The following is a 25,448-nucleotide window of genomic DNA, read 5'->3' as shown; positions in this document are numbered from 1 at the left end:
TGCATCCTCTTTCCAGGACCTGGTTCCCACAACATCACTTCTTTTTGATGAAGGTGGCAATAGAAGACATGGTGGTGCACACATGCAATCCCAGTGCCCTCTGGTTGGAGGCAAGAGGATCTGAAGCTCAAGGTCACCTTGATCTATATACTAAATCTGAAGCCAGCCTGAGATACACGAGACTTTCTGTCTCTGAAAATAAAGAGAAAGGAAATTTTAAAAGGTGATAGGTGAGTAGCTAGGTGAAAACACAGTGAGTCTGAAATAGTCCAAAGTTCACACTGCTGTGTCCTGTGATGCTGGGGTGTGCTGTCTCTGGAAGGCTTCCCAAGCCCTGTCTTTTAGGAATTTTAATGGTGCTGGAGAGCAATCTAGAGCCTCTCACATACTAGGTGAGTATTCCACCGCTAAGCTATACATACAGACCTATTTAGTTACGTTATTTTTTTATTTAGGTAGGATCTGTTAAACTCCCCAGGTGGAGAATAAGTTCACTACCACAATTTTAAGACAAACTTGAAGCAAGCTTTAGTTAAATAAATACTGGCCAGGTTGACGGACTCTGGCAAGGTCCATCACTGGGTTCCCAAAAAAAAAAATGGTCACAAGACACATTTTGCAGGAGTTTAAAAAGTCTAAATCAATAATTCACCAGATTATCCATATGGTCCAATCACGGGCAAGCAAGCATCCTGGCATATTCCGTGCCCACATACCACCTGCCTACATGTGATCAAGCACATCCTGTGTAGTTGGGTCAAACAAACTTGTGTAGGGGAGTAAGAACATGCGACTTGTTATCTCTCGTAAACAACAGCCTCCAGCATTTCAGAAAGTATCTGCCATAGGCAAGGGGCTTACAAAATAGAGGCATTTTTGTTTCATGGATCTCTTAGGTACAATAAAGAAAACTTAAGATGTAACTTTGGCTCTCATATTCCCCCTCTTGAGTTGTACCCTGAGTCAAATTTTTGACTCTCTGATGGGTACCTATTTACATTAGGATTTAATAACCATCAGCTTAATTGCACCTAGGCAAGAATAATCATTTAAGTAAGGAAATTATGATGCAAGGGCCAACTGCAATTAGCAGAAGCAGAGGGGCCAAAGGCCCTGCAATGACTGAGGTGAGAGTTACTATCTAGGAGGAGCCTAGAAATGAGAATGGAGAACAGTCACTTAATCTCAGGACCCATTTTTTGCAATGTTTTTTGAGTGCAGCCAGAATATCTCTAATGACACTTAGTAGTTGGTGTAATGACAACTATTTTCTCTTAAAGCCGTTTACCTCCTTGTTCTGCATAAAGCAGGTCGAGGGCCCTATCATATCACAGAACTATTTCAGCTCATGAATCTACCAGTTGATAGATCTGGGCCTATTTGCTTATAACAGGTTCCTTTTCTGATATGACAGTAGGCACAATGGTAGCCACTTTGTCCCCTATGCCAGGGTGTTTCCTTTTGATCTAACATTCTAGCCTGTTGGAGGACAAGGGGTGATGTCCTCTCTTCTGTAACTACTTCATGCTAAAATTAGGGCATCCTTGTTAGGGCCCAGGAAGATTGGAAGGCTAATCAAAGGTGGGGAGGAAGTCAGGCATTGGGACGGTCATCAGAAGCAGCTGGCTCTCTGACCCAGCTAAAGAGACAGGGAGCATTCACATCAACTGGGCTGGCTCGCATCAGCTTTCAGCAAGCAAGTCCAGGGCTCGCAGTGATTTGGAGCAGGTTATAGTCATTAGCTGTCTCCTGGATGGTGTCTGTCAGGCAAGAGGAAATCTGCTGAGACATGTGGACTAGGGACAGAAGTTAAAGTTTAGGAACTTAAAGAAAAACCTTACATTTGGAACCCTTAGGCCTATAGTTTTGGTAGTGGGGAGGAGAGGAGTCCTAAGACCCGGGGGAGAGTGGGAGGAGATTTCATCCTCAGGGACAGACAGGTGAGGAAACTTAGGCTGTATTTACCTGGAGTCTGTTTGACCTGTGAGAGATGGATTCAAGTCTTACAGCTGCCTCGACTCCCTGAAGTTTAGATGAATTTTTAGTTTGAAGAAAGAGATCAAGGTGTTAGATATATTGGCATTATCACTGGAATCTGTGCTGAAATCCACAGTGTAGAGAAAATAGCTAGCAGGTGTCTGGAAAAGAGCTGGAGCAGACTCACGCCTGCAGGGCCTAACAAAAGCTATCGCTTTGAATTAAAAAAAGCATAGACATTTTTTTTCTTCTGTTCAAAGAGCCAGACGTATAGATTGAACAGTGATGTTTTTAGCCTAATGAGAAATACCTTTAAGTGAATACTTAGAAGACCACCAGAGGAAATGTGTAGTCTTGAGCTTGTGACTATAGATGGTAGTCAGTGTTCTACCAGCTTATCAGACCTGCAATGATCAATGTTAAAGCTGAACTTTTGGTATCTTAGCATAAGAGGTACAAAACATTGTCCATCTTTCACATACCTTAAATCTCTCTCTTATACCCTTACAACTTTCATTTACACAATTTAAGTAATTTTTAAACCCTCAGGACTTACTTAATCTTTCATATCCTCAGGCCCTTATACATCTTAGAATGTTTCTTATGCCCTTAGAACTTGCATAGACTTTAAACCGTTTTCTTTCCATCTAATCATTTACCAGAGACAGTAGTTATCACTAAGAAGTCATTGCAAAGCAGATTGTTTTTAAAAGAGATACAGTAAAAAGTTACACCTGAAACCTGTTTATCCTTTACTATGTAAGGATAGTAAATCCTGTAATTTTTAAGGATTTAAATTAATCCTGTAAGCAAGGCAAACCTGTCTGCCTTTTTTCAACAGGGTAGCTAGTAGATCGAGCAAAAGCAAGATGTCATTTTTACATATGAAATCAACTAACAAGGTGGCTACAGCCTTGGGGAAGAACCTGGTTGCCTGTTGCTGCCGAGATGACAAAGATATAGTCAGCCTACCCATCACCACCATCAGAGATCTGAGAGGGATAAATTATAGCTGTAGACAGAGGCTGCTCATTTGTTCCTGGCTGTCCAGACCCAAAATAATAACACGGAAACTACATTAATTGCAATAGTGTCTGGCGATAGCTTAGGCCTATTCCTGGCTAACTCTTATATCTTAAATTAACCCATTTCTATTAATCTGTGTATCACCAAATTGTTGTGGTCTACTGGTAAGGTTCTACCAGGCGTCTGTCTCCTGTAGTGGCTACATGGCTTCTCCCTGACTCTGCCTGCTCTTTCCTCCTCTATCTGCTTAGAATTCCCACCTTGCCCTGTTCTGTGCTGCAATAGGCCCACAGCAGATTCTTTATTAACCAATGGTATTCACAGCATACAGAGGGGAATCCAACATCGTAGAGCAGAATGTGTAAACCAAATAGCTTATGTGCTAAGTAAAATGACAGTGACTATCTGTCGTCCTTTACCTAGACAGCCATCTCAGGCACCTGTGACCTCCACAGGCGTTGGAGGCAGGGGCTTTCCTGCAGAGGAGGAGGAACACGGGGCACTGGCTTTATTTTGGATATGCAAAGGGGGCAATTAACTCCCCAGTATCCTGCTTGTTGACAGTTTGGGCAGAGCTCTGGTGGCAGGCAAGTCATTGGGGCAATTATGTGTAGTGGCATTTCATTTGTGTTTTTAATAAATAAGACTTACCTGAAGATCAGAGAGTGAAGTACCCCCCTTGGTCAGCTTTACAGCCAGACAGTGGTGGCACACACCTTTAATCCCAGTAACCACACAGGTTGCTATAGAAAACAAGCAGTACACGCCTTTAATCCCAGCCATAGAGAGGATCATAAGAAAGGAGGAGACAGCTCTCAGACACGGCCTCACTCTGAGATTCTCGGAGGCAGGATCGCCATTTTGGACTGAGGTAGAGGTAAGAGCTGTTTTGCTTTCTGGACCATCAGGTTAAACCCCAATTTCTCTCTCTGAGTTTTTATTAATCATGCTTCGATTTTGCCCAGTGATTCAAGTAACCACAATCCAGGGGGAGTTGTTGCCATACCCCTCATCTTTTTTGGAGATGTTGGGGTCACTGCTAGGAGCTGGGAGTGTTGGACTAGAAGTCCAAACATCAGGGAGGAGTTGCTCCAGACACCACTCACATAACCACAATTGATGCAAAAGCAAGAGGATTTTTATTCTGTCATGACAGGGCCCTTCAGGTTCGGGATATGAAGGACCTCCGATAGCTGTTACAGCCCATCTTTTAAAGTAAAAAGCCACAGACATAAGGAGGGGGGACCTGAAGGTGGTTTTCCAACTCATTGGATTGGCTTATTCAAAGGTTCACTAGCAGTGATTGGTCTATTCCAGGGCAGGAGATTAGTTGTGTGGTCAGGTGAGATAAGGGAAGCATCTGTGGGCCATCCTGACCTTGTTCTAGTGATTAAATCAATATATCAGGAACTGAGTCAACATCTGTGGGTTGCCTTTGCCTCAATTCCCAGAATGAAGTTATGTTTGAAGATTATTCACAAGGACACAGGAGGATGAGCAGTCCAGCATGTGTGTGTGTGGTGGGGGGGTGACTGTCCCGTTTCCAAATACTAAGAGGTTCCAGAAAATGTCTTTAGAGCTGAGAGGTCTCAGAAATGCATTTAGAGTCTTTCAGGACTTTCTGTCATAGTTTGCTTTTCCCACTAAACATTTTAAATGCCATATTCAGCATATCTCTGGCAAGTTTGAGGACCATTAGTTTTTAAGTATGTCTGAACTAAACAAACTGTGCTTGTTTTTAGTTACTTGTTTTAGGCTTAACCCTGAAAACATATGCAGGGACTAAATAAAGCTTTTTTCTGTAACTAATTACATTTGTACCTAGCATGACTACAAGTATCGTTCTGAACATATTAAATAATTTGATAACATATGAGGTGACTGATCATTGACTTACATGTCTTAACTATTTTTGATGGCTTACAATGAAAAGTTTTTATAAGATTGGGATTTTATAGCTTTATTTCTATTAAGTTTGGGCCCTAAAAAATAACAATTTCTGAATTGAAGTTTCTTTTAGTATTAAAATAAAACTCTTAATCATGACTATAGGCCATGGGAGATTGGCAGCTTTACTTTCCTGATCTCACAAGTACAGCGTTATACAATGTCACAGTTTCTTATGTGACACAGTTTAACAAAACAGCTAAAACTTAACAGAGTTAGCAAAGACAAAGGAGGCTAGTCATACATTTTTTTATAAAATGTTTTATATTATTAGTACGCTATCTTAAATAAATAAAGAAAAGGCTAGAAACTTAGCACTACAGCTATGAGCACTAAATACTAAATACCAGACACTGAGATGTTCCTATCTTATGATATAAAATGACCTAAGCAGTTTGGCAAAGAGTTTGGAGCAGTGGTTCTCAACCTATGAGTCTAGACTCTTTGGGGGGTCAATCACTTCACAGGTGTAGCCTGGAATCATTTGAATATCAGATGTTCACATTGCAAACTCAGCAAAAGGCAAAATTGCAGCAGCAGGCAGAAAAGAGAATAATTTTATGGTTGGGGATCACCACAACATGGGGAACTGTGTGGAAAGGTCACAGTATTAGCGAGGTTAAGAATAACTGGCTTAGAGGATGTCTCTCCTTACCTAAGGTCTATTCAGGCTTAAGAATGTATGTCTAGCCTGGTGGTGGTGACATAAACATTTAATCCCAGCACTCTGGTGGCAGAGACCGTGGATCCCTGTGAGTTCAAGGCCAGTCCGGTCTACAGCGTGAATTCCAGGATAGTCTCTAAAGCTAAACAGAGAAACCCTGTCTCAGAACAACAGCAGCAACAAAATCTGTAAAATTCCACAACTTATCTCCTCTTTAAAAAAGCTTAAAGACTCTCAACTCTGTGTTCCTGCAATATCAAAAGTAAAGCGCCTTCTTTACTTCAAAGGGGACAGTAGAGGGCACAGCCACACTCTGCACAAGGCAAAGCCAGGCTCCAGTAGTGCAAACAATTCAACGCTCAATATCCGGAATTCACTCACAATCCTGCAGGGCTTGGGTCACCTCTGTCCCCATCCTCAGCAGCATATACAGTACAGTCTGCCTTCTAGGTCCCAGCAGGCTCCATTTAGTTGCAGCTGATATTTCTGATAATTGTAACATGACACCAGCATCTCCAAAACTGCCAGGGTCTCTCAATGCAATGCCAGTCCTGCCACACATGTGCAAACCTCATTACCCATAATACCACCTGGGTGACAAAGTTTGCTGGCCAGCACAAGGAATATTGAGTATGAATGCATGGAGGTACAGCTTCAATATCTTATTAAGCAAACATTGTTTATAATTCCTATCTTTCATAAACCTTGTTTTCAGGGCAGAAATTATAATATAATAATTTGGGCTGGAGAGATAGCTCAGAGGTTAAGAGCACTGGCTGCTCTTCCAGAGGACCTGAGTTCAATTCCCAGCACCCACATGGTGACTCGAAACCATTTATAGTGGGAAATGAGGCCCTCTTATGGCAGAAGTTTGTAATACAGATAGAGCACTCACATACATAACATAAATAAATAAATCTTTTTTTAAAAAAAAATCCATCATAATCCAAGGTATCTTGGAGACCTGGTATTACCTCCTTAGTTGGGTCACATCAAGGTTGGGTCACCTTTAATCAAGATATGACATCCATCTTCTCCAAGTCTAACAAAGATGGCTGCCAGTTACGTGCTTGCCTAAAGAAGGTAGCAAGCCACATGTCTCTTATATCCCAAAATAGAATCATGCCACATGGTTGGTTTAAGGTTACCTATGGATAGACTTTAAATTATCAACCCTATGTTACAAGTTTTAAGCTAACTTTTTCACAGTTCTTATAGATTTTTTTTAACCATACCCAATAAAATAAAGCATACATCTTGAGGTACAGAATGTTTATATAAATCACACCTTTTTTTTGTAGTTCTGTTTTGTTTTCTTTTCTTTGTGACTCTTCTGATACAGGGCATAGGGGAAACTTAAAATATACTTGTGTCTAGAGACGGACGAGCCATAACCTAACTCTGGAGCCAACTTTCCAATAAAGCATCTGAACTCTCACTGATCTGAATCCAGGAATCAGAGAGCTCAGAGATAAATTCTGAGGCCTGGTATGGTGATTTGAAAGAAAATGGCCCCCAAATGGAGTGACACTATTAGGAGATGTAGCCTTGTTAGAGGAAGTGTGTCACTGCAGGGATGGGCTTTCAGATGTCTTTGGCTCGCTTCCCTCAGTGTGACTTTCAATCCACTTTCTGTTGCCTACAAGATATAGGATTCTTAGCTACCTCGCCATCATGTCTGTCCACATGCCACAATGCTCCTCATCATGATGATAATGGACTTAACTTCTGAAACTGTAAACTGCCACCTCAATTGAATAGTTTTTGTTGTTGTTGTTGTTGTTTTTTTTAAAATAAGAGTTGCTGTGGTCATGGTGCCTCTTCACAATAATAGAAAACTTAAGATAGAAGTTGGTACCAGGGACTGGGGTATTGTTGTGATAGGTCTGACACATGTTTGTTTTGGAGTAATAATGGACTTGGAACAGTAGGTTAGAAAAGCAATTGGAGATTATAAATGCTGCTTAATGGGTCATCCTAGTAGGAGCATGGAAGACAGCATGGCTGACTGTGATTTGATGAACTGTGGGGGACTCACTCAGGAATCTGCTTTTGGCCAATGGCTTAACAAAGTATAGCCAGGCTGAAAAGGATATATACAGAGAGAAGGCCGAGTCAAAGAGAAGGTAGGTGTCGTCAGGAGACAGACGAACTGGAACTTTGCCAGTAAACCACAGCAATACACAGATTAGCAGAAATGGGTTAGTTTAGGATATAAGAGCTAGCTAGCAATACACTTAAGATATTGGCCAAACAGTATGGCAACTAATATAGTTTCTGTGGGATTATATCGGGGCTGAGCAGCAGGGAATGAATTAACAACCTCCTCCAACACACACACACACACACACACACACACACACACACACACAAAAGATAAAATTTTCCAACCAATCAGAACCAGGTTGGCAGGCCACATCTCACAATTTGCCCCAGATGGGAAAATATTGGGATACTATTGAACTTCCTTCCAATCCCAGATGGGGATCCTGCGAACAGACTATGACTTACCAGGAGTCTTCCATAGAGTCCAAGAACTGAAGGCAGCCTTGGCGCCTTGGACCATCCCAAAGTACGTGCCTCCTAAAGTGACCCCACAGCCCCAGAGTTCCAACTGAAGTTAAGGTTTTAGAATTTGGGTGGTCTGAATCTCGCTGGGACTCTCAGAAAGTATTAATCCCACCGGTTGAGAATAAGACCACTACAAGCAAGCTTTAATTAAAAACTGGTCAGGTTGATGAACTCTGGCCAGGTCCATCTCTAGGTTTCCAGAAATTGGCCACAAGTCATACCTTGCAAGGGCTTAAAAAACAAAACCCATAATTCACCACATTTCTCACCAGGTTTAATCAGGGGCAAGCATGCATCCTGATGTATTTTCTGCCTGTAAACCTCCTGTCCACATGTGATCAAGTGCATCGTGTCAAATAAACTTGTTTATGGGAATAAAAACATGTGGCGTGTTATCTCCCATAAACAATAGCATCTAGCATTTCAGAAAGTTTCTGTCCTTAGGCAAGGGGCTTACAGGGTAGAGGTATTTTTTTTCATGAAACTTTTGGGAAGAAAAATTAAAACATAAAATGTATCTTTGGCTCTCCTAGATCTTGCTAAGCTGCCCAGGAAGATTCCCTTTGTGTATCCTCACACACATCTCTTTGAAGACTTTTTAGCTTATTACTATTGTGGGTATATGTGATGTGTGTGAGTGTGGCACATGAGTGCCATGAGCGGAGGTCAGATGACAGCTTCTGGAGTTGGTTCCCTCCTTCTATGGTGGGTTCCAGGAGTCGAACTCACATCAGCTGCTGAGCCTGCCTTTGCAGATTTTTTTATGGAAATTTCATTGTGTGGGAATGGTCACAGCCATGGGTGAATAACTCAGTCTCCAACCCTTGTCTCCTAGAAGGCCGAGGATGGCACTGCACATTTCAAATTTCTGATTAAAGCCTGAGGTTTCCGACAACCATGCCCGTCCTGAGACTCTAGGTGCCGGGCCAGGAGGGATCTCATTAAGCACAAGAGACACTCTGAGACTCCCAAATGCTTATAGTTTTATTTTTCTGCCAGGAGCCAGGGACAGAGACAAAACGTCTCATCGGAGATGGAGAAGGGAATGTTCTGTTTTACTGTAGAACTTCAGTAAACAAGTGTAGAGGGGAGCCAAGCATGAGAGGCATGTCCTGGAAACCCCACTCAGGAGGCTGAGGTAGAAACAGTGACGAGTTTTAGGTCAAGCCTGAGCTATATAGTAAGTTTTAGGTCAAGCCTGAGCTATATAGTAAGTTTTAGGTCAAGCCTGAGCTATATAGTAAGTTTTAGGTCAAGTCTGAGCTATATAGTAAGCTTTAAGTCAGGCAAGGTTATCCAGCAAGACCTTGCGTCAAAAGTAAATAACCAAATGCATAAAACAAATGAATTGGTTTAATTAAAAATTGTGAACTCAATTAATTTTAATGGGATTTTTAATTTTAAAAAGTGGTTTTCAGAATACTACATATAACATAATATTTGTCTAACACGTATAGAATTGCAGAAGAGTATTGAACAGTGCTACAGTGTGTATCAAAAATAGGTAAACATTTATGAAAAGTACATACATGCCAAGTTTAGGGGCATGGTGTTCCTTGAGGAAGGGAGGGGTGACAAAGGAATGGGGAAGGATCACTCCCAGTGCTTCATTTCGTACGAGAGATGACCGAAGACGATTGTTTGTCTCTGAAAGAACTGGCTAACACACGTCTGCTGACTTGTATGTGGTTCTTGGTAAGCTTCCATGTGCCTTGGTTGCTCCATGCTTAAAATGTCATAGACTGGGCTGGAGAGATGTCTCGGTGGTGAAGAGTGCTGACTGCGCTAGCGAGGACCTGAGTTTGATTCCCAGCAACCACATGGGGAGGCTCACAACTCCCTGTAACTCCAACTTCAGGGGGATCTGGCACCTCTGGCCTCCGTAAGCACCTGGACAGACAGATAAACAGACAGACAGACACATAAACACAGACATATAATTTAAGATAAAATCAGAAACATCTAGAGATGTTTGCCTCGTGTGACTGAAGCTGCTGGTGACTCTTGACAACACCTCGAAGCCTTGGTTACTCACAAAGTCCCGGCTGATGTTGACCTGTGACTATAGAGATCATTAGTGTACCTAAGGGCCCCTGATATCAACATGATTGCGGTTCACTGACGTATCAAAGGGCGTCTCTGCAGAGGTTGCTTTCTCCTGGTTGCCAAGTAGAACAGTAACCGCCCAAGATTCATGGTCAATTGTCCGTGACTATTGCTAAGCTAAGAAGAGCCAAAGAAAACCAAAGGGTGCATGTGTGTGTCCTAACTGAATGTTCAGTCTAATGTTCAACCCACTGTAAATCACGGTGTTAACCCCTTCCAATGGTCTAGACAGAATGGAAATGTGCTCTGTGCTCTCAGATAAGTCCTGTTTTCATTGTGCGTACTTTAAATGTAATAACAGAGTGAAGTATGGAAACAGGGGTCTGCTAATAGGGGCACTCAGAGGCAGAGACACATCCCTGTGCAGTAAGATTTCAAGAGCAAGACAGACCAACAGAGAGACACATGCGCACACAGACACACACAGTCACAGACAGGCACACAGAGACTCACAGCCATAGACAGACATACAAGCACCTACCCCCATACAACACCCCCCAAACATCTCCCTACACACACACCCCACCCCCACACCCCACCCACACACCTCCCCCCCACACACCCCCACAGCTTACACACCCACCCACCCCACCCACATCCACACACTGACCCCCACACCCCCCCCACATACACCCACACACCCCACCCACATCCACACACCCACACACACCCCGCACACCCACACAACCCACACCACACACACCCCAACCACACACACACCTCACTCACACACACACACACACACACACACACACACACACACACACACGTGCATGTGCACTCTTGCTTTGAGTTGAGAGTACAATAGTGAGAGCTAGTGAGACAAAGGAAGTGAGTGAAGGAAGCAAAATCAAGGTTTTTGCTGTGCAGCTCTGAGGCTGCAGGGCAGACCCCACGTTGTGGGACTGTTAACTGCTTTGTCCATTTCAGCCCATTCACTTTGAAGTGAATATAACCAGACCAGCAAATTCAATGTGGGAGAAAAGTTTTTGTCTTGTTAAGGAGGACCCAAAGTGGGCCAGGGTGGGACCGTGGGTAGGGCCAGGATGTTAGGTATCAAACCCTGGGACAAATAGTTGAGGTGCCTATTTAATGTATCAAACTGGACCTGGCTGCCAGGTTCTCCCAGCATCCTCAGTTACAGTGAATGGCTGGCATAACCACCCCAACCCTAAACTTCTCCAACTTAGAAGTTGGGCTGCCCTTCCCCTCTTGCTTGGCAGTTCCTCCCTCCTCTCCCCTCCCCATCTTCTCACGGGGTCATGGCCACTTTGGACTCTCTCAGACGTCTCTGCCTCTGGCTGTGCTCTCCCGTTTTATTTAAAATAAACCTTCTTCTCCGCCATACCTAGCAACAGTCATGCCCGTTTCTTTCATTCAACGACGAAGAACAAAGTATGTCTGAAAATGTCATCATGAGGCCTACTACTTTGTATGCTGACTTAAAAGATTAATTTTAAAAAGAAGAACCAATTTAATAATTTTCCGCTCGCTATAAAAATTTTCATCGGATATTCACAGAAGTAGAGGCACTGGTATAATGGATCGCTCAGACTGTAAAAATTATTTCATCATTCTGGTCTTGTGTTATTAGCATTTTTTGGCTAAAGAGTCTAAATCTAAGACCTCTTGAGACTTCGTTTTGCATATTTATAATTGTGAGCTTTAACTGAGCTGGTGAATAACCGGTTAAGAAAGCGCAGGATGTCTCAGGAAATGCCCTGTGAGGTGCAAAGCGCAGCCATTAATATGTTTTCCTTTCTAATCAAAGAGAGCAGCGGGGTTCAAGTTGTGTCAGTTAGGCTTTGAAATGGAAAAGTTGTTGTTGTTTTTTTTTTTTAAATCAAAAAACCGTGGAGGCAATTTTGAGCCCTTCAATCCCTGACTTCTGTCGTCCTTCCTCTTGGACACCCCGTGAACAACAGGCTGCGCCTCAGTGTCCTTTGCCCTGGGTGTGACCCAGCAGAAAGCAGCTCACGTTTGCTAACTTCCCAGAGAGCTGGCAGGGCTCTGGATCTTAATTAGGAGAACTTTTCTCGTTTGCAGCAGGCTCCCATCCTGTTTCTGTCAGGAACCTCCGGCCCTTCACATGTGACCACGACCACGTCTGTTAATATGCTAGGACCGCATCTCTCAGTTTTTAAAGATAAATTTGGAGCCCAGCACGGTGGCTCAGGCCTCGAAACACAACTTCTTGAGAAGATGGGACAAGAGGATACCCTGAATGTAAGAATTCAAGGCTCTGATCCGGGTCCTCAGGAGGCCCCACAGCAATCTTCTTTGTAGCAAGAGATCTCTAAGGCACACATGCTGATCGGTGACGATCACACCCGTGATGGATGTGTACGCACTCCTGCCCCAGCTTGATCTGGTCTCTCAAAAGAAAAGAGCATCATTGGTCGGGCATGGCCGAACATGACTTTAGTTCCACACTAGGCGGGCAGAGGCAGGTGAATCTCTGTAAATTCAAGTCCAGCCTGGGCAACATAGTGAGTTTTAAAAAGTCACAGGAGTTTTGTTGCTATCATTTGTTATGTTTCTTTGAGACAGGGTCTTACTCACATAGCCCAGGCTGGCTCACAATGTAGGCAGGGGCTCACTCACGTAGCCCAGGCTGGCTCACGGTGTAGACAGGGGCTCACTCACATTTCCCAGGCTGACTCACAGTGTAGTGTAGACAGGAGCTCACTCACATAGCCCAGGCTGGCTCACAGTGTAGTGTAGACAGGGGCTCACTCACGTGGCCCAGGCTGGCTCACAGTAAAGAGGAGACAGGTTGACCATGAGACTCTGTTTCATATAAATAAATAAACACATACCTAAAAACAAAAAACTTTATCAGCTGATTCACAGCCAGAAGCCTTGAACTTGCGAAACATCTTTAAAAAGTGATTCTGTGATTGGAATTCCATTCCTGTGAAACTGTTTCTAGTTATCCATAAACACGTACATTCTCTGAAAACATCTGTTTAATGACGGTCCTGTGGCTGATGCACTGTTCTCCTAGAACTGGATTTATATTATCTCTGACTTTCTCATGTAAGACTCTATGATGAATTTATAAATATAGAATTAAAATGTTAAATTTTTAGACATCTTATACTGTCAAAGATTGTGACTTTAATGTATGGATTTATATACAACTCCCACAAGAAATCTATAAGAGACTCTTTATCTATACTTTAATCAACTGTGATCCTGGACAATCTCAGCTCTCAGGAGGATTAAGAGTTGGAGGCAAGCCTGGTCAACCTGGCAAATCCAGAGCAACCTTGATTATCTGGCCTAACCCTGTTTTAAAACAAACAAACAAAACAAAACAAGACAAAAACCAAGATGAAACAAAGCACTGACCAGGTGATGGTGGCGCACACCTTTAATCCCAGCACTCCAGAGACAGAGGCAGGCAGATCTCTGTGAGTTCGAGGCCAGCCTGGTCTACAGAGTGAGTTCCAAGACAGCCAGGGCTACACAGAGAAAAAAAAAGCACTGGGCAGCACCTTATTCCTATGCTTGTTGCTCTAGGGCTGTTAATAACTTTTGACATTTACCAGGTCACACACTGAATAAACCTTCCTAGTCTCAGGAGGAACTAGAGACCGTCAAATTAAATTGCATTTACCCATTTGAAAAAAATCTTTAATAAATTATCTCGTTCTCTCCCCCCTTCTTTCCTTCCTGCCTGCCTGCCAGCTTGGCTGGCCTGTCTTCCTGCTTCTTGGCTGGCTCCTCTCTCTGCTTTTTTTTTTATTAAAAATTGTTTCATGTTGATTTTGGAAAAAATTTTAAAGAGGAAAAAAAACAAAGTCTTCTCTTGGCAATAATAGCCCAGAGTGTGTCTCACGGTGTGAAGAGAACTCAGAGACACAAAACACGAGATCTAATCTGTCTGGAAAGCGTCACAAAGCCCACAGTGACGCTTGTCTGTGCACTCTGCACAGAGACATATGCCCGAGGGCTTCTCTGACCTGCGGGGCTTTCTCAGGACAACTATTTACTCCCAGGAGTGACCATGTTCTGTAGGTTAGCATTATACATCGTCTAGACACACACAACTGAAAATTCTTGTGCATTAGGCTGGAACTATCCCTTAAAAACAGTCACACTACTGGTTGATACTGCTCAGACCCGCCAAAGAGGGTGTTCTTAGAACACCGAAGCACAGCACGGTGTTTGGAAGTAACAGTGTTCTTGCAGTAGTGTTCAATTAGCATTAATTGTGTATTAGTGGTTAACTGATATGTTCTGGAACACTCAGACACAGTTACTGTACACACTTTCTGCTTATACTTATCCACAACATCGTCAAGAAAGTCTTTTTCTTTTCCAGTTATTTAAATGGTATTGTAAATTAATGATAGTAATGCAGAAATCTAGTGTGAACTAAATTGACTAGTTAAGTACTTTTTGGGGGATCTGTTTGGTTTTGTTCTTACAGCAGAGCCCAGACTATCTTGGAACTCACTGTGTAGCTCAGACTGTCCTCAAACTCACGGCAATTCTCCAGCCTCAGACTCCCAAGTGTTGGGATTACAAGTACAAGCCGCCATACCTGGCTACTTTTCTTGATCTTTTACTGTAAATTACAGCCACCAATTTGTTTTTTTTTTTAAAAAAAGCAGGGGGTCCGACAGGGGTGGCACACACGTTTGGTCCTAGCACTCTGGAAGCAGAGGCAGGCATAGCTCTTGAGAACCAGGTCAGCCTGGTCTACAGAACAAGTTCCAGCATAGCCAGGACTACATAGAGAAACCCTGTCTTGAAAAACAAACCAACGAAATAAAAATAAAAGAAGCAAGGGGATCTTTTTGAAAAGTCTATCACCTATAACTGAGAATCCGTTATGGAAGAAAGGGAAAGACGCCCAGGGATGGCGGACGCGCCTTTCAACTCGGAGTTCAGGGGACAGAACGAGGCAGAGCTTCGTGAGTTCAAGTTCTCCTTGGTCGGGCCAGCTAGGCAGCATTGTGACACCTGTAATTCTTTAACCGTGGTTCTTAAATTTAAGCATTATTAAATTAAATGGTAATTTTGTTTTTCTTTTCTTTTTTTTTTGCAGGATGTATTCATAAGCTAATGATCAAAAATATGCAAAGCTGAAACAAATGTTCAGATTGTTGCCAAGTGGGTACCCCCTCCTTCACCACACACACACACACACACACACACACACACACACACCTTTTGTTTCTGTTGTGGTTGTTTTCGAGACAGAATCTCCTGCAGCCTGGACTGGCCCTGAACTCTTGAGCCTCATGCCTCCACCTTCCTAAGTGCTTGAACTAGGCCATACAACTCAAACTGAGTTTTCTGTGTTAACCAATTTATGAAAATATCCCATGTTTCTTTGAAGAAATTGTGTTTAGACATCAGATACCGTATTCAAGTCAACAAATAAGTCACTGTAAGGCAACCATCACTTCAGTGCCAATGCCACTGGAGCCTGAAACACACACACACACACACACACACACACACAGGGTATAAACAAAACAGTGTTACATTTGCCTTTTAAATAGACTTTTAGAATTCAGCAGCACACCACAGTTTCCATGTGCATATTTGAGTGGGTGCCAAGTCTGAGACCTGACTCTCAAGACAAAGGTCAGCTGAAAAGCTTTTGCCCAAATTTGAAGTGGAGAGTTTGTACTCCAAGCCGAACAGTGGAGGTACCGTCTCTAAATCAGACAGATGGCTCACCAGCAGGGCGTTATCTCGTGGTCCGTGGGGGCAAAGGAGTTCCCATCTCCAAACACACTTGGGAGTCTACGGACTTCCTTCAGGAGCCTCACACACGCCCATGCAATCATGACTCCAGGAATACAAATAGTTAATGACTTACTGGAAGAAGTTAAACAGCCGTATAGAATGGCCAGCCTCCGGTCATGTTCCACAGTCCAACTCAGTGTGGCTCTGCAGGGAAGTAAAGGTCGGCTTGCAACTGCTCTCTGTGGACTCTTCAGCAATAAATGTGTCGCAGCCTGCTGCAAACAGTGAGCTGTAAAAAAGTGTTGATGCTTTCAAGTTGCAATCCCTGTGTGTGTGGAGGCAGTTTGGTGGACAGTGAAGCTGATTATTGGTTTGGTAACTCCATAACCTTACCAAAGAGCATCTCTGTCGCCCAGCACATTTTGCCGGTATCATCACAACATTAATTAGGGTGCTAGCCAAGCCTACAGCGACTTTTCAGCTTCTCTGTTAGGAGAAAGATATGATGTCTTGAATTCACAAACACCTTCATTTTCCGCTATGCATCTATTGCTGACTATATCTATATCCTCAGTATATTTATAGAATTATAGTCCTATTATATTTAAAATGTCCTACTATGGGTCAAGCATCTTGTTAAACAGGAGGATTTAAAACAAAAACAAAAAACAAAAAAACAACCGACATTCAACAAATAGACATACTTCAACATCCTTAAGTAAAACACTGTTCATTTTGGTAGGGCCTATTCTCAGATATCTCGTCTTCATATTTTTATTTGCTTACTTATCTTTTACAGCACTGAGACTTGAACCCAGGGCTTCTTACCCACTAAACCAGGGCTTGACCACTGTACTACATCAACAACCCTCTTTGCAAGGCTTCGCTAAACAGCCCTGTCTGGCCTTGAACTCACTCTGTAGCCCAGATCGGGCTTGATCTGTTCAGCCTTCCACCGTAGCCTCCCAAATAGCCAGACCACGGACCAGTGCTTCAGGCCCAGCTAGAAACCTTAGATGGTAAATAGCATCAGTGTGTAGCTATCAGACTTGTAAACTGTCAAGGAAGGAAGGAAGGAAGGAAGGAAGGAAGGAAGGAAGGAAGGAAGGAAGGAAGGAAGGAAGGATAGGGTTTAGCATATTCCTGCCAGAAAACCACACACGCATAACTGGTTCCATAAGCAGCTTTTGCTCAATGATATAGAAACAGAAAATATCTTTTCCTAACTCAAATGCTGCTCTATCTAATCCCCTGGGTCACTTTTAAGGCCATCTTGGACAAATCCCGTGGATTTCACTCATCCTGAGCTATTTAATATTCAGCCTAGTTTGACCTACATCTCTGCCCACACAAGTGCCCCTCCCCCACAGGATGTTAGCAAGTTTGTAGCCCCAGGGACTGCAAAGGAGCAGGAAAAGGGTTCTGTGCCTCCAGGTCAGAGATCTTGCCAGAAAAGTACCACAAGATCTTCACAAGCAGGAGGAGAGTGAGGTGGTGCTAACCATGGACTCCTTCTCCAGTCTCTGGGAAAGTCATTAAGATTTTATTATGTCGTTATCATCAGCCAAACTCTCAATGGCATACCTCCTGAGTGCATGCAGAATAAACATTTCGCCATGTGTAGCAAGCAGCAACCTGTTTATAACCCTATAGCTTTATTCATTAAAAAAAAACGCTTAGGGGCTGAGGGTGTGGCTCCGTGCAAACTGTGTACTTACCGTACAAAGTCCAGGAGATAATCCGATCACCTGATGCAAAATAAAAAAAAATTATAGATTACCTAGGCCGCACCAGACGCTGTGTTGTATACAGATCAAAAGGATGAGTTCTGGGTTATTAAGAGAGCCCAGAGAATAAAGGGCACTTGTCACAGCCTGGTGACCTGAGTTCAGTCTCCATCACCCACCCAACGGAAGGGAACACTACTTCCTGCACACTCTGGCATGGGCACATGCTTGCACACACACCCATTAAAGACATGTGCATGCGCACACACACCCACATTAAATAAATAAATAAACGAACACGTTTTAAATGAGTAAATAAATAAATGTACCAAAAATATAGTTTTATTTGACTCTGTTACTGTTTAAATTTTGGGGTGAGACCTCACTAGGTTGCCCCAGCTTGCCTTGGTCTTCTAAGTTCAAATGATCCCCTGCACAGTTTCAACTCCAGATAGGAGCTACATCCTGCTGACTCTGTTGTTTAAAGATAAAACATGAGGAGGTAGTACAAACAGTATTTTCTTTTTTATTGATGGAAAAGCAACCTAATAGCAAACATGTACTTAGTAGAGACTGTTTGTTATTGAGACCTTGTTAAGGGAGTTGCATGTTCTACTTCTACTACGTCGGTGCTGCTCTGGTGAAGGAGTTAGTCGTGCAAATGGTCATAGTGAGGCTCTGCTTCCTGTCCCTGCTGAAACGATTTCCAGTTCTGATTCAGAAGGCCGCTGAGTGTCCCAGCAGGAGGTTCAGAGCTGTGGTGTGCACGTACTCAGTCACGTTTGAGTTCACTAAGCGGTGAAGAGAAGCTGGGCATGATGCCAGCACCTGGGAGGCGGCTTCTGAAGTTTCAGAAACTCAAGGCTACTCAGTGGGTCCAGTAAACCCGGAGTCAAAATTTGTCATGGAAAAAGGAGTGTTGAGTGGAAAGGCTTAAGAAGTGTTCCTTTCAGTCAAAAGAACCGAACAGACATGCACAGTGTCCCGACAGTGAGAGTCCTGCTTTCTTCAGTGCGTACACAAAACATCCTCCAAGAGAGATCGAATGGTCAGTGACAAGCAAACCTCATGATTTTCAGAGGGCTGAAACTGTGTCCGGTTTCAGCAGCATGGAACTGGAGGACTCCGGAAAACTTGCAAAGGTTTGGAAACTAACTAACACGCTAAGGAGCCAACAACCATTGAAGAGCTCAAACGAGCAGTGAGACGCAGAAACACAGTCTGCTTAACTGTACGGCACAGCAGATGGATGGACGCGGACCACAGTGCCGGTGTCAATCAAACAGAGGAAGCATCTCAAACGTTAAACACTTTCCTTTCAGTGCTAAGGGTTGAAGAAGAACAAATTTAAGGTCAGAGTGAGAAGGAAGAAGTAAACAGTGATCAGACAGCTATAAATAAAATAGGCAGAGGCTGGAGGGATGGTTCAGTCATCAAGAGCACATACTGCTCTTTCAGGGGACCGGAGTTCAGTTCCCAGCACCTATATCTGACAACTCATCTCTAGCATCCACACACGTGTCTGTCTGTCTGTCTGTCTCTCATACACACACTCATGTGTGTTGTTGTTTAATGCTGGCATGTTCCCTGGCAGGCTCGCAGAGCAGCCCTAGTCCGACAAGGATGGCTGTGGGTCCCTGCAAGGTCCCCAGGGTGGCAGGTTGGTCCCGCCATGCGGCCCAGAGAGTCAGGCGGGTGGTGCGGCGTATAAAAGGCTCACAGGACATAGTAAATAAACATAAGGGTAAACATTTATTACTTAAAGAAGAAGAAGAGGAAGAAAGGCAGAAATAGAAAAGAGGACAGAGAGAGGAAAAACACGTGTGCACACACCAAGAGACGGGGATAGAAGAGAAAGAGTTAAGATGGCGACCAGGAGGTCAGAAGTGGCTGGGAGTGGGCGTGGATTGCCCTTAAAGGGAACAGAGCAAAAGAATAACTATGTGCAAAGTAAATAAAATAGAAACAAAACAGCCATCCAGTGTCTTATCTGTAAAAGCATTAGCTGCACAAACCTGATGACCCCAAGTTCAATCCCCAGAACCCACAGTAGAAGAGAGAACAGACTCCTGAAATGTGTCCTCTGACTTTGAGACAAGCATGCCATAGTACATATGCAACCACATTCACACACATATATCACACACACACACACACACACACAAACTATGCACACTAAGATTTTTTTAAAAAAGAAGAAAAATGTAAAAATAAATCAGTGTCGCAAATGGACAAATCCTTGGCCAGATTGAAGGAAAACAGACAAACTAAAGCAAGAACAGTCGGCAAAATGGCTCAGTCGCTCAGTCGATAAAGGGGACCGTCAACACGTCTAACCAACTGTGTTCAATTCTGAGAAACACATCCTGACATGAAACGCATATTTTTCTTTGTTTGACAGTACATTAGGATGCTATGTTATTTGGCTTTTCTGTCTCTCTGTATGGTTTGCTTATCTCTTGAATTTCTTTATTTTTTTCCACCTGAAGATCTAAACATTGCCCACCTTTTATGTATTGGTTTCCAATATATACGATTTTGGGTCAAGAACATGTACCGTTTCTCTGAGTCTTATTCCAAAGAGGTAGGAATGTTTGTTTGTTTGTTTTTCTCTAAAACAACTCATCCTTGTTACATACGTGATAAAAATCCCTGGGACTAGTCCTTAAATAAGGCATTTGATGTGGGTTGTCAGCAGTGGTCTGTTACATTTGGATGAAATCTACAGTCAGCCTTCTAATTAATAACACTGAATATCAGGCCATGTTGGGTTAGTGTGCCGACTCAATGAGAGAATCGTGCCTCACTGAAATCCAAAGAGATGGAATCCGATGTTTCCTCATTATGGTTAATGGCCTAGCACCATCACAAAAGTTAATGAATTAGTATAGCGGGCCTTGTGCCACTGGGATTTCCTCTCGTTATGCACTAAGCTCCCATGAGCGGTTATAATCCGAACACTTGACAGTCTGTTACGTAGTAGTTATCTGGGCAAGGTGGCAGGTCATCTTGCAAGTCTACAATTAATAGGGTGACTGCTCATCTTAATTAAAAACAGCAACCCTATGATCTCATTTAACTCTTCAGTGGTCTCCAGAGTTCCTTCCGTGTGTCTGTAGACTCTCCAAAATCCACAAAGGACCCTCCTGCATCTACCGCGGTTTCAGGTGACTTCCCAGGCATCTTGATAAGCCACCAGGCTCCTTGCCACTCCTGGTTCTTTGCTATGGGGCTCTTTTGGGTCATGTTACCAGTGGCTTTAAAGTACAATAGGAAGAAAAAAAGGGTAACACGAGCCAGTTTAATCCATTACAAAAGGCCAGAGGAAGTAGGCCCTTGGTATTGTCTTTACCCTTCTCCCTGTAACCTCTATCCCAGAGCATCTGAAAAGATGGAACTCAGATCTGGCCTTTGAGCCCCTTCCCTGAATGAAGATTCAGACATTGCAATGGTCCCCTTGGGCAGAACGAAAATATCTTTCACCATGGCTGGCCGCATAGTAGTAACAGCCCAGCAGTGCAGTGCCAAGCACTGTATACCTCTTGACTGCAGACAAAACTTACTAAGCTCTTAAAACCCCTTGGAGAGCTGGAGATGTGGAGGCTACCTTTCTAAGGACTGAATCCCTGGGTTCAACCCTTAGCACCACATAGTCCGCGTGTGGTGGCTCACTCCCGTAATTCCAGTCCTTGGGAAATAGAGGCAGAAGGATTAGAAATTCCCAAACACACAGCACCAATATCGATGTCGATGAAGCTTTGTCTAAAAACAAACAAGCAAATGTGAGATCTGGGCATTGTGGTTCATGCTTGTAATCCTGGTACTTGAGGAGAGGCTAAGGCAGACAGATGAGGGCTGTCAGGCCAGCCAGAGCCACACAGCAAGACTTTGTCTCCAAACAAACAGAACGACAAACCAAAATCAGACCAAAGCCTAACAAACACCAACTCCAAAGTTGTTATTTAGTCTAGTAATTATTCTTAAGATTTGATAATTGACCGTGTGTGTGTGTGTGTGTGTGTGTGTGTGTGTGTGTGTGTGTATGAGAGGCTGTGCGTGACTGTATGTGAATGTGCATGGCTGTATGTGAGTGTGTATGACTGTGTGTGAGAGAGTGTGTGACTGCGTGAAAGCATTGTGTTGGTGTGTAAGAGTGTGTATGTGTGTGACTACATGAGTGCGTGTGTCTGTGTGTGAGCGTATGTGTGCTTTAGTTTTGATGTTAAACAGTATCTTTCCACACAGTAACCAAGCACACATCCTACCACCTGAAAGAAGACCACCATCGCTGTCTAGACGTCCAAATCTTAAATTCACCATCTTTCCATTGCTGTGCTGACCGGACTCCTAAGGTGAACAGATGAAGTAAACTCAGTTCTAGAGCAGGACAATGACAAAGGTCCTCAACGAACCAAAGGGGGCTTCTGGGTCAAAGCAAGCAGTGTCTGGGGCTTGAGACAGCCCTATTCATATGCTCTGCATCTCGGTGGACACACAGGGAGTGGGCATTCACCCTCAGCAGCAGGTACATACAAACAAAAGTTCTCTGAAATCTTTTCTTCAAAGTATCAAAATGCTGTTGCAAGCACTCATTTCAGAGAACCAAGTAGGCATAAAAATGGAGACATTTGCCGGCAGTGGTGGCAAATGCCTTTAATTCCAGCATTTAGGGAGGCAGAGGCAGGCAGATCTGAGCTCAAGACCAGCTTGGTCTACAGAGTGAGTTCTAGGACAGTCAGGGCCACACAGAGAAACCCTGTCTTGAGGGGAAAAAAAGGGAGACATTGTTAAGTTTGAAGTGATATATTTGCTACTGTTGTATATAGAACAAAGATAAAAATTAATCCATACTTGAACTTTTAATTGTAGTGGCATTTCATTTGAATTTTAATAAATAGAGCTTGCCTGAAGATCAGAAAAGTAAAACAGTCACACTGGCCAGCCTTACAGACCAGGCAGCAATGATACACACCTTAATCCCAGCACCTATAATGACACACACTTTTAATCCCAGTAGCCACACTAGCTTGTCATAGAAACCAGGCGTTTGTGGTGCATGCCCTCAATCCCAGAACTAAAGAGGATTATAAAACAGGAAGAGACAGCTCTCAGTCTCAGTCTCATTCTGAGATTCCTGGTGGCAGAATCACCATTTTCAGACTGAGGTAGAGGGAAGAGTCAGTGGCTCTTTGCTTTTCTGGTCTTCAGGTTAAACCCCAATATCTGTTTCTGGGTTTTTATTAATTGTGCTACATTTAATCACTATTTTTGGTTATTTATTGGTTTTTGATTTTTTTTAGAATTGTTTTTTTACTGAGCCATGGTCTCCTATAAGCCTGCCTTGAACTTGCCATGCTGCTGAGAGTGAGTTTAAACTCCTGACCCCCATGTTCTGGGCTCGCAGATCTGTGTCATCATGACCAGATGACCACTGCCATTTAAATGACAACAATAAGGATTGCTAAACTAAATTCATTAAATTCTCTGAAAAACAATTTAACACATTTATTCTTGAGTAATACACACTCCTTCCCCTGATTTAAAGTGTTATCTGGACTGAGCCAAGTGTAAAGATGTCTGCTGTCCTATCAGGAGGCTGAGGCAGGAGGATCATTTGGAGGCTGGCCTGGGGACATAGACTTAGCCTCAGGTCAACCAACCAAGGCATCAAGCAACAGAAGATCGACAAAGACATTACCTTTATTACTAGTGGAATACTTACCTATACTGGGATCTTTCATTAAAGAATAAATCAAATTTGTCTTTTTTCTGAACTAGCCTTACAGTTTCTGGCTTCTAAATTTCAAAGGTTATTCCTGTAAAGATCTTTTTGGTCTGCAGTGTAGCTCAGTAGTAGAGCACTTAGCTCTTCTGTGTGGGATGGCCTGGTTACAAGAAAGGAAAGAAAAAGATAAGACAGGAAAGAATACAAGATATTTCTAAGTTGTTTTTTCTCTAGTGTTGCTTTGTATCTGGCAGTACAGCATGATCCTAGCATGTGCAGAGCATGATCCTAACATGTGCAGAGTCCCAGCTTTACTTCCTATATAAGAACCTCTGACATATGTGAAGACACAGGACAAAAGCAAGGGCTGGAGAGAGGGCTCAGCAGCCAGAGCACTTGCTGCTCTTGCGGGGGACCTGTGTGTTCTCAGCATTCACACGGCAGCTCACAACCCGCTGTAACTTCAGATCCCGGGCCCTCTTCCAACCTTCACAGATACCAGGCACACATGTGATGCACAGACATAGAGATAGGCAAAATGCTTACACTTAAATTAAAAATGAATAAATCTTACAAAACAAAACCAGAAAAGTTTACTCCATATATTGAATTTATTATTGTTATTATTATCATTATCATTATTATTTGCTACTGTTTGTTTTTTGAGTCAGGGTCTAATGCAGCCAAAGCCTCCTCCTGCTGCCACATCTCCAAGAGCTGGTGTTGAAGGCACATATCAGCATGCATAGCCCCTGCAGATTTATGTGATGTATCCGGGGACAGTTTATTCTTCTTTGTTCTGTCAGTCCACAATTATAACTTGTGATACGCAGACACTGCTTAGAGTCCAGGAGGGGATGGTAGTACATGGTAGAATCTCTCCTCTTAGAGGGCATTCTGATAGGAGAAGTAGGTTTATCCCCGATGCTGGGAATATGAGGGAGAGACAAGACAGGACCTGCTGCCCCACCCTGCCTAGTGGGGAAGCATTACTGGCTCTTAGGACTGTGCCCGCCCAGCAGTCAGTGGCAGGGACTGTCTCTAACGTGGGGTGTGCAGACAGTAGGCAGCTGGCTGCCTCAGGCAATCTTCCTGTCGCTCAGCAGAGCAGGTGCAGCCTCCCTGTTTAGCCAAGGCTTCTTCCTTCCTTTTGTTTTTGCTTCTCACTGAATGTTTGGCATTGCAGATGTTTTGAATTCCTGGATTTTCAGTTATGTTTCAATGAGGAACCCTAGTTTTCTGTTAGGTATGTGGGAGTGGTTTATATTTTAAGGAAGTTTTCTTTCTTTTGTTTTGTTTTTCTTTAAATTTTGGGGATTGATGTACAAAGAAATGGGTATCATTCCAGAATCTTCGTGCATGTGTGTTATTTCCTGGTGTTCTAATTTGTGCCTCTCCCCCACTCCCCATCCTGTGTCCCCCCCCCTGCCCCGCCCCCTCTGTCTGGTTCCCTTTCTTCCCTCAGTCCCTCTTTGGCTTTGATGTCATAAAAATCTCATTACCCTCTCTCTTTTTCCTTCCCTTATCTTTCCTTTCCCTCTCATAATCTTTTAGTTTCAACACACACACACACACACACACACGAGAAAACACAGAGAATTTGTCTCTCATTCTGGCTTATTTTGCTTAACACATGATTTTCAGTTCTATCTATTTTCCTACAAATATTACATTTCATTTTGCATTAGAGATAAGCAAAATGGGTTGTGTATGTCTACATACTTTCTTTATCTGTTTGTCTTTTTTTCTTATTTATTTATTTATGGAGACAGGGCCTATGCCACTTTGGTCATCCTGAAACTTACTATGTAGACAGGCTCTTCTCTGAGCTCCCCAAGATCTTTCATTTCTCTTTTGACAGCCCTTTAGGCTGCTCCCACCTCTTAGTATTGAGACTAGCTCAGCAATAAACACGGATGTGTGAACACCTCTGTGGTATGTTGATTCAGAATCCTCTGGGTAATAGCCAATTAAACATGTTTTCAATTGGGTAGAT

General features: G+C 43.2%; 1 long non-coding RNA gene across 1 annotated transcript; it reads right to left on the bottom strand.

Moving 5' to 3' along the window:
* Positions 1 to 9,561: 9,561 nt before the first annotated feature.
* LOC146895352 (uncharacterized) lies at positions 9,562 to 16,279 on the bottom strand. The gene is made up of 2 exons (XR_015000791.2): positions 15,992 to 16,279; positions 9,562 to 10,075 (listed from the first exon to the last, which is right to left on the bottom strand). It is a non-coding gene; the product is annotated as an uncharacterized LOC146895352 (long non-coding RNA).
* Between the last annotated feature and the right edge of the window lie 9,169 nt (positions 16,280 to 25,448).

This window comes from Myodes glareolus, chromosome 3 (assembly GCF_982192425.1).
Source record: "Myodes glareolus chromosome 3, mMyoGla1.1, whole genome shotgun sequence".
Lineage (NCBI taxonomy): Eukaryota > Metazoa > Chordata > Mammalia > Rodentia > Cricetidae > Myodes > Myodes glareolus.
Note: the sequence above shows the minus strand (reverse complement) of the source record. Positions and strands in the feature narration are given on the sequence as shown.